Genomic DNA, 13,300 nt, shown 5'->3' with positions numbered 1-13,300 from the left:
ATTCTGTGCAAAATGCTGCTGTTCTGATTCTGTAGCATGTTAGATTGACTCAGTGTTAGAAGAAACACTAATGCAAACATATACCATTTTGGAAGGTATGTGTGTGTGCACACTGTTAGGCTGGTCGTATGTCTGACAGACAATGGCTGTAAGGGGGATGTTTGGCTGGGTGTGGAGGAGAGAGGGAAATGGCATTTTGCATTAAGAGTAAAAATAGTTCAGAAGTAACTATTAATCCTGAGGAAGGATTGTTATAAAGTGCCGCCAAATTGCTGGGATCTGAAGTGCCCTGAATGCATGTGGCTGGAAGGTCACATTTTGGACTATTGGCCAGATGTAATCACTCCTTTCTTGACAGCTTCCTCAACACTACTCTTCCAAAAATAATGTATTCATATGCCTAGACTAGAACAGGCAGGGGCTGCGACCACGCAACTAATAAAAAAAGTATTCTTTTTTGTTTCAAAAAATCATTTGGATCAGGTAACTGAATGATTGTGTACTGCTGATTTCCATAGCAACAGGTAGCCAGAGAGAAAGCAAAGCAGAAGTAATTGAAATCCTGGTTTTGGCATCAAAGAAGATATCAAGATAAAAGCTATACCAAAAATGGGGACAAAGGCAGAGAAAATGGGGCAGAAAAACTGGAAGAACAAGAAAACACTGGCCTTTCCTTTTTCTCTATTGAACTTATGGCCTTTTGATTGGGAAAAGCACCAGTACTAAGTGGGAATCATAGCCCATTAGACATATTTTCCATATTTCCTAATGCTACAAAGAGAAATGAGGGCCTTTTGTACTGCGGGCTGTGTGTATGCATGAAGCTAGATAGTTCCTGCACTCTCAACACACAGGACAGACAAAGGAAAGAGCATGATCCTTACTTTATAAATGAAATGATAGAGGCACAGAGATTTTTAAGTAACAGGAGGAGTAAAAGGAGTCTGCAGCAGATCTATAAATCAAACCACAGCTTCCTCAGCAACAGGCCAATGCTTTCCCAGATATTCTTTTCCTCCATGCTCAAGTGTATACCTGAGACCTGTTGCAATCTGTTACAGGCTTGTGTTGAGGGGAAGGGGGGAGTCCAGCAGCAGCAGACCCTCCCTGGATGCCATCAGAAAGGACCTGAAGGGAACAGGAATACCTGCTGATTTCAGCTTTGTCCTGCAGTGCCTGAACAACACAGCTGCTGTTCCCAAGTTCCCTGACGTATCTTGCAGCACATCCTGAAGCCTAGGGACATAGAAAATGTCTGTTCACAAATGGGTGAATGCACAAGGTGCAGAAGCCAGCTAGCTCCAAATAGTCCCTCTCACTTCTGCTCTGCATCGTGTGCCATCATTTACTCCAGCGTAAGGTACAACTTGTGACACCTTTGGCATTTCTCCATTGATATTCTTATTAATGACTTGTACTGTATCTGTGTCTGTTGGTCCTGACTGATATAAAAGCAATATAGTTAGCCTAGCTCTAGACTGATCTCATAATATGACAGCAATACAAACCCATGACTGATCTGGATCGAGTAATGTACAGATGCCAGACCTGTGACCCAAGTTCGGGTCAGTGGAGAGAAAGACAAAAGACACGTCCAGAGAAAATCTCTTTTTTGCGAGTCTAGAGCAAACTCAGTTCAATGCCTAAGTTAGGAAGAAAGAATCCTCTAACACAGGAATTTAAGAATTATGGCAGGCAGAGTCACTGAAACTCCTTAAAAAGCATAGGTTTTGGCTCTGGTGCGTGAAGTGAAGCCTTGTTTCTTTCTATTCAGAGCACAAGTGTTCATTTGCTACAGTTCCCTTTTGCTGTCATTTATTTGCTTGTTTCTTTTCAAAATTCAACAAAGCATTTGGAAAAACAAAACTTCCACACCTAATCCTCAAATAAACAAGCATCTTCTTGCTTCTACTGCATAGAAGGAATTATGCATTCAGATGGCAAAAACCCAACAAAACTGCAGGTAAAAAATATGAACTGCTATTTAATTTTGGTTGCACCATGTTGAAAACTTCTGCACAATGAATTAGAGTGATCTTGAGCTCCTGTAATTGCAGGTGATATACCAGAAGTGAGCATCAACCATAACACTGCCTTGTTGTAATGTCTATTGGCACCGGGGAGTCATCTTGCAGAAGCAAGACCCTGTTTGACTCTAGAACTGTCTCCATTGAGGCACAGAGTGTGATAACAGCATGAATGATGGTGGCAGCAATGGTTGTAATTTCTATGCCATCTTTCAGGTCTGCTTACAAGAGCTTGGTTTCTCTGAAGACTGCTCAACTGCTCTGGACACCAGAGCACTGGTTCTGTATTTCATCTCTGTATTAAAGGAAAGGGATATTAACCTCTTTGCCTTCAAACGTCTGATCTCCAGACCCTCACTAGCATAGATCTGTGTAGCTCCATTGATTTTTAACTGCACAGTGATGATTTACACCCTTGGGTTCTGGTCCTTTTTTGCTATGATCAGAAGTTGGTTTGATTGTTTTGTTTTCCTGCTGACAACTAGTCATACCCAAGTGATCCAAATGCAACTGGTGAGGTGACTGCCAGCTGTACTAGGTGCTGCTCCATCACCTGCCCCTCCTGTTCAGACCCTCAAGGTAAGCTTGCATCAGTAGGAGTACTACATAGGCTATAATTTAAAATCTATTAACTCTGAACATCGGTACAGCACATAAACTTAACTGGCCCTTGCAATACTGCAGTAAGTTCCTGCCCCTAGTTATTCCTATAAATCATCCCAGATAGGCTAGGACCCAATCGATGGGAAGAAATGATACCACAACATTAGATTTCATCATACATGACTTGAACAATTACTTTTCTGTCTTGTGGTATGAAGAATCATGAAAATTAATAGTCTCTCTGCACCCAAACGAAGTGTTTATGGGGCACTATTACCTACCCTGTATTTCTTACTTATAACCATATATTAATTTCTTTGCACTTACAACCGGTCAACCGTTTTTTAAATTTGCTGTTGTATCAAAAATACTGAAACTTTATGGGGATTTTTTTTTGTTTTGTTTTACAGTTTCCTTCTCCAGAAACCTTCTTTTAATGCTCCTTAAATAAAAATGTTATGCCCCAGCAGACCTTGTCTTGTGCAACTGCACACAGATGGTCAGATTTTAGCTTTGGCCCACAACTCTCACTTAACACATAGTCGGCCTTGTGCAAACAGGTTGGTGCTCAGAGGCGGGGGCAGGATGAGCATATGTTGTATCAATGTGCCTGTTCTTGGGACAAAATAATGTCTCCATGCTTCAGAGCTGTCAGTTTAGCATGATCTAATGTTGACCATCCAGAGGATACAGGGTGCTAGCCTCAGAAAGCTGACGGGGCTTAAGCAGATTTTACTAAACATTGAATTGTCTCAGCTTTGGTGACAAAGCAAGTTAAGGATTCAAACTGTGATTTTATACGGCAAATCTGTGTCATTTATCTGTGTCATAAAATGCCTTTGACAATTTGTGCCAAGTAACTGGGTATTTGAAGCCTTCTGAAAGAGAAACCAGACATCCTGTGTTTTGTTCTTTTGTCTCCTTACTCACAACTGCTGGTTGGCCTGCTTAAAATTAACCCACCTGTGCAATTGTATGGGTGAAGTATTTTATGCAGCTGCAATAAGCAGACACTATTTCAGCTCTGAGGATTTTTTTAATACCTTGTTTTGAAGCCAAATCAATATGTATGCAGTTATGTTGGGAGGAGTGAGCAGGACAAACAACTGTGGTTAGAAAAGAGCAAGATACGTGCATGTGGAGCACCAGGCCTGTGAATGTCCCACAAGGAGCTAGCTGTCTGCAGGTGCAGAGCTCCCACTTCTCCCTCAATACCAGTGAAAACAAGAGGTGGATGTGGCCCCTTGATCCTCACTGTAAGCTTCACAGCCAACCCGTTCTAGGGATGAAAAGACCTCTCAAACCACCTGCTGTTGTTGCAATAAGGAACCAGGGAAGCCAGCAACTGTGGCATTTCTGTAAAGCAGATTGCTCCCCATCAGACTGGAGTTGGTGTGATTTCCCTTAGTGCCTCTGATGAGATAGAAGTGTCGTCTTAGTTTTATCTGTAGCCTGAAAGTTATTAATGCATATGAGCAAAGGAAGATTAATGCTTGGTTGGTTAAAACTGTGCACTTAAAAAGACCTGGTTCCAGCTTTCAGCCTTACTACAGATTTTTGTGCAAGTTACAGGTAGATTTCAGAGGTATTTTGATCCCTGAAGATGCAATCTTTTTGACCTTGGCATTCTTAGAAACAACATCATACACTTACATGGTTTTAGGTAGCAAAATCTCTTCCTTTATTTCTTTGGTTCCCAGCTGTCAAGTATTTCTTTGCTTCTTGGAAGCTCCAGAGATTAATTTGTTCACATAAATGGTATAGTCTGTGGAGTGAGACATAGAGATGAAAACATGTTTAGTAGTAGAGGATAGCTAAGAAGTTTTAAACAAGAAATGGTTTTTGATGCAGCTACCTCCACATCGGGGGAAGGCAGTGGGGGAGGCTGATTTTCCATTTCCTTAGAAATGGCAGAAATTAAAACTTTCATATTTTTATGCATTCCATAGAAGGAATGAAAAAGTTTTTTAACAATCTACTGTAACAAAGCTGAGACTGTCAAATGTTTCAAACTATTCTGATGTTGAAAAAATTAATTTCATTTTGAAACAACCTTCTGAGATGAACCCCCCAAACTACTCTGAAAACATCACAACAGGATGTTTTCACACTGGGGCAGTTTGCCTCTATTGAAATATGTTCAGAATTGACACATATTTCTAAAACATGTCAATTTCAACGATGACTGAAGCTTTTGTTAGTGTATACAGTAAAATGGAAAAAAAAAATCAAAAATCTCAGCCTCTTCACCCAGCCCATGTCAGAAGGAAGAGCATCCAAGGACGCAGCAGCAGATCCTATGACCTATGCTGCGCCACCCAAACTACTGCAGAAGGGAGCCCCCTTCTCACTTGCCAGCATTAACGTTCACATCAGCCCTTCCTGAAACACTTCTACCAGCTCTCTTCAGTAACACGCCTCTGTCAGAGAGCTGAGACTATGGGGACAGTCATCTTTGTCAGGTAGCTCATGACAACCAGTTCAAGACAGGCTAAAAAAGGCAAATTGCAAAATGCACGTGTGACCACTAGTGAGTTAGAGCAGTCCTGGCGGGCTGGGTGAGAGCGGTACCGCACCGTCTAACCAGCCTCCCTGCTAATGTTGAAACCCAATCAATTTTCAGTTAATGACAACCCCAAAGCAGAGCATTTGTGGCCCGTGAAAATCAATTGAGGGATACGTGATAGAACGGAAAATACTGTAGTGCATTCAACATATTGCCTTTGGGTAAAGACTGCCCTAGCTCCCAGGCTCTGGGATCTGCATCACAGTGAGCAGAGAGGATCACTTCTCTGTTCGCGCTTTCATGCTGCATAGGCTCACCTGGACTGCTGACTCTTAAACCCAATATGAGAGCACACAGGCTACTGGAAAAAGTGAGAGTTATGATTTAAGACAGCACTATGCCACTACGCCCAGGCCCAGCCCCAGGCAAGGGCTGCTGCAGAGAGATAGATGAGCCAGGCTTACTCTTTTGGAGCTGCTACAACTTGTGGGTAGCCACACTGCAAGGCATCGTTCTTCCCTTGCTGCATGCTTGCTCTAGACAGCATTATTGGCACATACCTTAAAAGAGGAGCAAATTAGTCTGCCTTGTTGCAGCTTTATATATACTTTCCATTTCTTGTCTCTCAAATACCTGACCAGAGCAGCTCAGTGCCTGTGTACTGTGTATGTGGGTGGATTGTATGTATGGCTGCACAAGGAACGCTACCTGTTTCTCATCACGTAAGACTTAATCCTTTCAGCTGTTTGTAAAACACCCATTTTCTTCTGTTTGGAAACTGGAAAACTAATGATAATTCTATAAATAGCAGTGACAGCATTTCCTGAGATGGTTTGCAGAACAAGAATTGCATATGAGGAGTATTGGTGTGAGCTCAGCACCTCTGAATGTAGCTGCTTAATTTGTGCATTGGGGCAAGCTCATAATCTGGAACATGAGCAGCATGAGCTCATGTCTGCCTGCAAAACAGTGTGTAAATGTACTTGGTATATTTAGAAACTCAGCATAGTTTGAGAACTTCGACCTGAAATAGCCCCTTGTCTGAGTCTGTGACACCCAATACTATTTTATCATGGCTTCCCATTATTACTTACTGTTAGTAACAGTGGAGCCAAGCACATTTCTGCTGCACAAAACGAGACCAACACAAAGTCCATGCCCTGTGAGACCTTCAGCACAGAGCTCCCCAGCTGTATTTTGTGGAACTCCGTGTTGTAAGTTCTGTGCTGTAAAGGGATATAGCTGACTTAAGGACTTTGTGCTAAACCCCGATTTAACTTTCTACTTCATCTCCTCATTTTCCCCACCCACTCTTTCCTCCCCCTTATGTCACATTTGTTTTACATTTAGTCGTTACAGAAACTTCAAGTTTTGCAAATATAATAACAATTTTTCCTCTAGAATATTGAGTTTCCCTTGGCAACTGTCTCAGCTCCTGGATTCAAAAATGTATTTTCTTGACCTGTAAATACGAAAAAGAGAGCAGCTGTAATGCAGATGAAATGTGTCCTACATCATCTGGGATTCTCTTCCAAGTCCTGGAAGCTAGAAACAACTTCCCTTCTGTCTCTCTCTTCCATTTTTTACTTTTTTGTTAAGAAGAGTTGAAATCTAGTGCAATCACAGGAGGAACGCCAGGAACCTGCACTCTAGGCATGGGCCTGTCATACCTAATACTTAATGTCACGTGTCAGTGCTCCCTTCAAACTAAGCAGCACTTGCTGTCACTTCAGCAAAGCAAAAACCTAAGGTATATCTCTCAGTCACCTTTCTTGACATGAGTTTTGTCCGTACCCTGGCTGTCTCGTGGGTTCGCAGGGAGAATGGCAGCAGCTTTTGCTGCTGCAACAAACCAACAGGAAGAAAACCTGCTCCGTAGCATAAGGATCTCCCTGGCCATTAATGGCAGCATCAGCTGCTCTCTGTAGGCTGTTACAGGTCACTCATGAGCAATGTACTCCAAAGAAAAAAAAAGACACTATGAAGGGAACACTTACTTTGGCATTAGGCTTAAAACCAGAAATAATCTCCTAAACCCACCCGAGTGCGCTGCATAATGAAAGCATCCCACATCCCCTCGGATCAGCTAGTCTCACTTGGGTGATGAAGCTATCGCGTATTTGGAGGGGAGGAGGTGATGATGTAGTGGTGTTTCATTCATAACACCAACCAATCTATCCCAGCAATAAGGACATCACTATGATTTCATCTCACTATAAAACAGATGCTGTCTGGGCTATGAAACAAACAAGCAGCTCATTTCAACAGGAGCTGAAAGAAAGGAGAGACAGAGGAAGATGGAAACTGTCATGGAGAAGATAGAAATGGAGTATTGCAATGCAGGTAAATCATTCTCATCTGACTGTTACTGCAACTACAGCTCCTTCCAGACACGCAGGTGATGTCCTAACCTATGGCCACAGCACCTCGGTTGCATCCCTAGGAGAACTCTTCCTTTAACACATCAAGTAGGGACTATACCAAACATCTCTCATTCAAGCCATGCTGATAACTCACATGCAAAGACCTGACAGTCCTGCCTGAGTAGGAAAGACCTTTTTTTTTTCCTTACAGATAGTTTATTTTTTGTTATGATTTAAACAGCAAGGAATAGTTACAGACAGTAACTATGTACAACCAAAGAGGGTTATCTCCCAAATTATTATAGCCTTGCCTAAGACGTAAGGATAGAAGCCAGTGAACTAAAACACCTCCTTAATTTATGCAAGATCTGTTAGTCTAAACTGCCAGCTACGTTCTAAAAAGATGCACTAGTTTAAAGTCACAGCACTTGAACCATGGCTTTTGAGCATTACTAACCTGTTTTCTTTGTGCCCTTATAAATAAAACAGCTGAAAAAACCCTCCTGAGAACATTTTGTAATGGGCAGTTGACTCCCAAGGACAGACATGAGCTCTCAGGTCAGAGCAGGAGCATTATCTCCTCCTTGAATGTAAATCCCAAATAAACTGTGGGTGCAACAGCAAGGCTGTGATAATACTGAGCCAGTGTCACTCAAATGTGACGGTGCTTCAGAAAAGAAAACTCCCTCCTCTTGTCCATAGACAGCAAAGGCAGGGAGAACTAGGAAATATGTTCATGTTTAAACACATTCTGCTGTGGTTTCATTCTGAATAACCAGCTTCCATGTTGAAGGACCACTATAAAAAAAACATTTTAAGTTGTCATTTAACGGTACTTGAGAATTTATTCTTATGATGAAAACAAACATTTTCCTTGCAGATCAGCTGGCTCTCCAGAGGCTGTCTGTGTTTTCCTGAAAGCTGAAGGCAGGGCGGGATTCAAGCATTGGGATGAACAAGGGGCATCACTTCCTGCATCCTGGGCTGGAATCACTAGGAGGTCTCTTTGTGGCTGATAAAACTCAGCCCTTCAGCAGAATTAAAGTGACAGGAGGCTGATGATTTCATTCTTTAAAAGAGTAAACCGAAATTCATTAAACTTCCTGGGATTTCATGACCCATAATAGTTCTGTCATTCTTTGACAGCCTAACATACAATAAGGATACTATATCCTAAGTTTGCTTTGTTATACTGTGTAATACAAAGAAGAACAAAAGGATTTCAACAGGCAATATAACTATTTTGGATTGCTTTGCAGTACTGTGCACATTTGTAGTTCTTTTCTGCAACTGAATAGTCTCAGATTCCTGCCCTTACGGTTCTGCTCAGCTTGCCAACTATTGAGAAGCACCATCACTCCACTGAGGTCAGTGACTTGTGCCTGGTGACTATCTACCCTCTGCATTTCTTCCCTCTGGAATAAATGGCTTACATTGGCACAGAATCACAGAATGGCTGAGGCTGGCAGGGGCCTCTGGAGATGATCTAGTCCAAACCCTGCTCAAGCAGGGGCACCTAGAGCAGGTTGCCCAGAACTGTGTCCAGCCAGGCTTTTAATATCTCCAGGGATGGAACTCTGTAACCTCTCCGGGTGATCAACCACCCGCGCAGTAATTTTTTTTTTTTTTCTGCTCAGTCTGAATTTCCTGTGTTTCAATTTTTATCCATTTTCTCTTGTCCCATCACTGAGAAGAGTCTGGCTCCATCTTCTTTGCACCCTCTCATCAGCGCAAAATCTGCTTCCCTCCTAAGCAAACCAACATGCTAGCTATCTGCAGAGGAGATGAAAAGTGCTGCCAACCAACAAGACACCCTGCTGGGATGAAGATGCTAGAGCTGGTACAGAAGTCCACTAGCTCTGACAGCTGGATACAACTGGGTTGTGCATAGATTATAATTATTGATTAAGAAAATTAACTGGCAGTGAAAAGCTATGCTGGTTGTGACTGAGAAACCAGCGTGGGAGATTTCCTGAGGGTCCCACCTTGGTTCAGTTGTATTGATGAGTTCAGAGGAATAACAGTGGTGCAGAGGTGGCTGAATGCAGCAGACAATCTTCTTGTCCACGTCAGAGACTGCTTCAGCCCACTGCAGACTGTACAACTTGGGCTTCTCCAAAGTGGTCTGTGCAGAGAGGATAAACCTTTCACAATCTGCAGGACCAGTGTGTATTTCTTTTCTAATTCCTCCTATTGCACAAAAAGAAGGCAGAGCCAAAGAAGATATATCTTCTGATCAGGGAAGATGAAGCTCGTCTCCGAGTGGCTGGTATAGGAGGTGCATTGGAATTGCAAGCCTTTCTGAAGCCAGAAGTGAGCTGGAACACATGCAACTCGCCACTTTTCCTTTGTATGTTAGTTGTCACTACCCTGTGCAGTCAGAACAGCACAGACGAGTAAGTTGTCTGTAAGTGAGCTAGCTCTGCAACTGTGACCTGTTCTAGCACTTACCTTAATTAACTCCAGAGAGAAGCTGGACTAATGAAACTGCACTGCTGCCAGGACCTATGGTGGTATCTCTGTAAGGGGCTGCAGAGTGTTATGCAGACCTGGTTGCTTGGAAACATCTATACCACTCAAGCTGACAGCCCTGGCCAACACCAGACAGCGTGGGAAAAGCATCTGAGCAAAGAAAATGTAGCCAGCAGAGCATGTATAGAAACCCAGGCCATGTTAGCTGTTACGCGCATTCTTGGTAGTTACAAATCTCCTTGGCAGTAGATAGTTTATTCATCCTGCAGCTGCTGCAGGAATTGCCTAACAGTTTAAGATGATTCTGCTTCTTCTATGAGTTTCTTCCTTATCTCTCCCTCTTTTCCTCTAATCTGTGACGTAGGCTTCCCCCAACATCATGCCAGCCCCAGGGTGCCGGGTTTTCTCAGGTACTTGGTAGCATATCAGACATGTCACCTCCTTTCCTCTGTGCCCTCCCTCATGCGGGCTGGACTCCCTGAAAATACACCCCATGTGCCCTGCTGCTGGGGTGTTTTGTGCTAGCCAGTCCTGACGTTACTTTGCACATCATAGGAATAACAATAATAATTGCCTGCTGGTGGACCAGAGACTGTTTCAAATTAAGAAAAAAGTAGATGAAACACACAGGAGAGGGGAAAAAATGGGAGCACCCACAGTTACTCTGCTTATAAAGGCAGTATAGCTTTGAGAAGTTCTGCTATTCCAGAGGCCATAAATCAATCAATTGCTCTGCTCTACTCAGAGTCTCTATAACAGAAATCAAATACATCCAGGAGCTTTGGGTTCAAGTCACCATGGCAACCCAAGCCTAGAATGGCTGTGGAAGGTCCACCTTACCTTTTCCATTGATCATTATCTTTTTGTGAACATGGTTTACCTGGTGCTTCGTGACAGATGAAAATCTGAACATACTGTACTTTCCTTTAATATCTGTACTTGTTTGCCTTGCAGCAAATATACATATGCGCAAGTGCATGGTACCTTTGTGGTATTAATCCAGTCACAGTTTAACTGAGCACTTTATTTGGTGTGACATTATTATTCAACACGTGGATTAAAAATATGCAGTCAAGATTTTAACTTTTATAGCCCCTTTGATGCAACAGCCATGAAGTTGTTGAGACATATATATGAATACACGTGGATGGAAGCCAGAATTCCCCTTTTCATAGCAACTCTGAAATTGTTCCATCTGGAAATCAAAACTTACTATTTGGGGAGTTCCCTGCTAAGCTGGAGCTTTTCACTTGCAGAAGTTAATGGGACATTCTGATTTAGCTTTTTTCTTTTTTTTGGGGGGTGTGTGTGTGTGTAAAAGTAAACTACACTGATGAGGCACAGGTTTAATGACAAAAATTCTGGGATACTGAGAAACTGATAGCCCTTGCATTGTTATTTTGGTCTTGAATTCCTAGAGTTTCCAAGCTCCTATCTCTGTCTGAGCTGTGGATTATTCACAGGATATAAGACTAGTTTTCTATCCAACCCTGCCTCATTTCCATCATATTTAATGAAAATTAAATAATCCCCTAAAATAGTTAAAAATGAGAAGTTTAATGGAGCAAACTTTGGTAAGAAATTTTCTGATGGGCTGATTAAGCCTCATAACAAAACGGCTTATAAGTGGAATGATTAGCCACAGTTTCCAGAAAGGTACCCTTGGTCATAGGGAAGCCTCCAAGGACATCCCCAAAAAATGAGTTAATAGCTAAGCTGAGGTGACAGTCCTCAATTCCTGCTGATGTCACTAACGGACTTCCTCTATCTCCCTTTTGTAAAGAGGAAAAAAAAGTGTCCTTACTGCTTTCTGCCAGCCACACAATATTTGCCATGGAGACACTTGGAAATTGAAAGGGTGTTAGACTTTTCTCAGAACAGTTTAGAGTAATCATTTCTTTACATATAGCTTTTAATGCTAATGAAAGTTAGGCACATTTTGTGCTATTTTCCTCTCTTGTGCTTTTTTTTTCTTTCCTGTTCACCACTCTTTCAGTATAAATGGTTCAAAATAAAACCCTGCTGCATGTGCATCTCAATCATAATCCCACTCCTTCGGACACTTGAAGAATGCCTTTCTGTCCACGTAGTTACTGTTGCCAAAAGGTCTGGAATATTGTGTTATTTCTACTCTAGCAGTCGTTATACTTGTCATGGAGATTAAACAAACAAACAAACCAACCAAACAAAAAACCCTCAAAAAACAAAAACCCCAAACCCATAAACATGAAGAGGGCTAATTGTCTTTCCACTGTTTGAAGAAACCTTCTCCTCATATGGAACATCACAGAATCATAGAATCATTTAGGTTGGAAAAGACCTTTAAGATCATCAAGTCCAACCATAAACCTAACGCTGCCAAGTCCACCACTAAACCATGTCCCTAAGCACCACATCTACACGCCTTTTAAATACCTCCAGGGATGGGGACTCAACCGCTTCCCTGGGCAGCCCGTTCCAGTCCTTGATAACTCTTTCAGCGAAGACATTTTCCCTAATATCCAATCTAAACCTCCTCTGGCACAAATTGAGGGCAAAAAAGATAACCCAAGGAAAACTGGCTGCTGACACAAAGGGTGTGGTGGAAGCGCACCCAGGATAGGCTATCTGATACACAGCCCTGGAGCAGGAAGATTTTTTTTAAAAAGAGAGACAGACAGAAAGAAAGAACAGAGAAATATCCAGTGCATACGAACAGCAGAGATAGCCATGCAGAAGAAGCATAGGGAGATGGAGAAGAACAGGGCAAGACAAACTCCAGGGAAGAGATAAACACAGGCCTAGGGTTGTGCAGACAACGCAGCTACAATGTCTTTGTGTGAAACACATTAGGGAGTTCATAGTGCTTTGTATGAGTAGCTCTCCAAAGAGTCATGCATTTAGCACTTACTTTCCCATGGGTATTTGCTGACTCAGACGGGAAGCAAAAGTCATCGTATAAGCAGAAGCTGGAAAAACCCAGAACTCGCTATAGAGGCTCATCTAACATGATCTAAGCTTCAAGAATCCCAAAGCAATGAAGAGGTATTACCCCTCACAAATTATCTGATGCATGCTGCTTAACCCATGCCCTCCTACCTCCCCTGGGAGAGCTCCTCAGAGCCAAACTATAGCTGTGTAATTTGAGGATTTGTCTAACGGGACCAGGATGGTGTTTATCCAGAGAATGAGTCCAGCTGTAGGAGCTACAGCAACTTTTATAAATTTTCTGATCTCTAACCAAAGAATTTGAAGTAAATACAGCAAAGCAAAGCATCCACATTGTTGCAAATCTAAAGGCAGACTGAAATTAGTTCTGAGCTTTTACTATAGAAGGTCCCATCAGCAGC

At 42.3% G+C, this 13,300-nt stretch overlaps 1 long non-coding RNA gene across 5 annotated transcripts in view; it reads right to left on the bottom strand.

Moving 5' to 3' along the window:
- LOC148055002 (uncharacterized) overlaps positions 1-13,300 on the bottom strand; it is a 220,624-nt gene that overhangs the window by 35,093 nt on the left and 172,231 nt on the right. For all 5 annotated transcript variants that reach the window (XR_015706104.1, XR_015706102.1, XR_015706106.1 and 2 more), the window contains 2 exons: positions 4,284-4,395; positions 1,148-1,236 (listed from right to left, as the gene is read on the bottom strand). This is a non-coding gene — a long non-coding RNA (uncharacterized LOC148055002). The remainder of the gene's footprint in view (positions 1-1,147; positions 1,237-4,283; positions 4,396-13,300) is intronic.

Source organism: Nipponia nippon, unplaced genomic scaffold, assembly GCF_047370975.1.
Source record: "Nipponia nippon isolate SJK-2023a ecotype South Korea unplaced genomic scaffold, ASM4737097v1 scaffold_28, whole genome shotgun sequence".
Classification (NCBI taxonomy): Eukaryota; Metazoa; Chordata; class Aves; order Pelecaniformes; family Threskiornithidae; genus Nipponia; species Nipponia nippon.
This window is presented reverse-complemented; position numbering and strand designations above follow the sequence as displayed.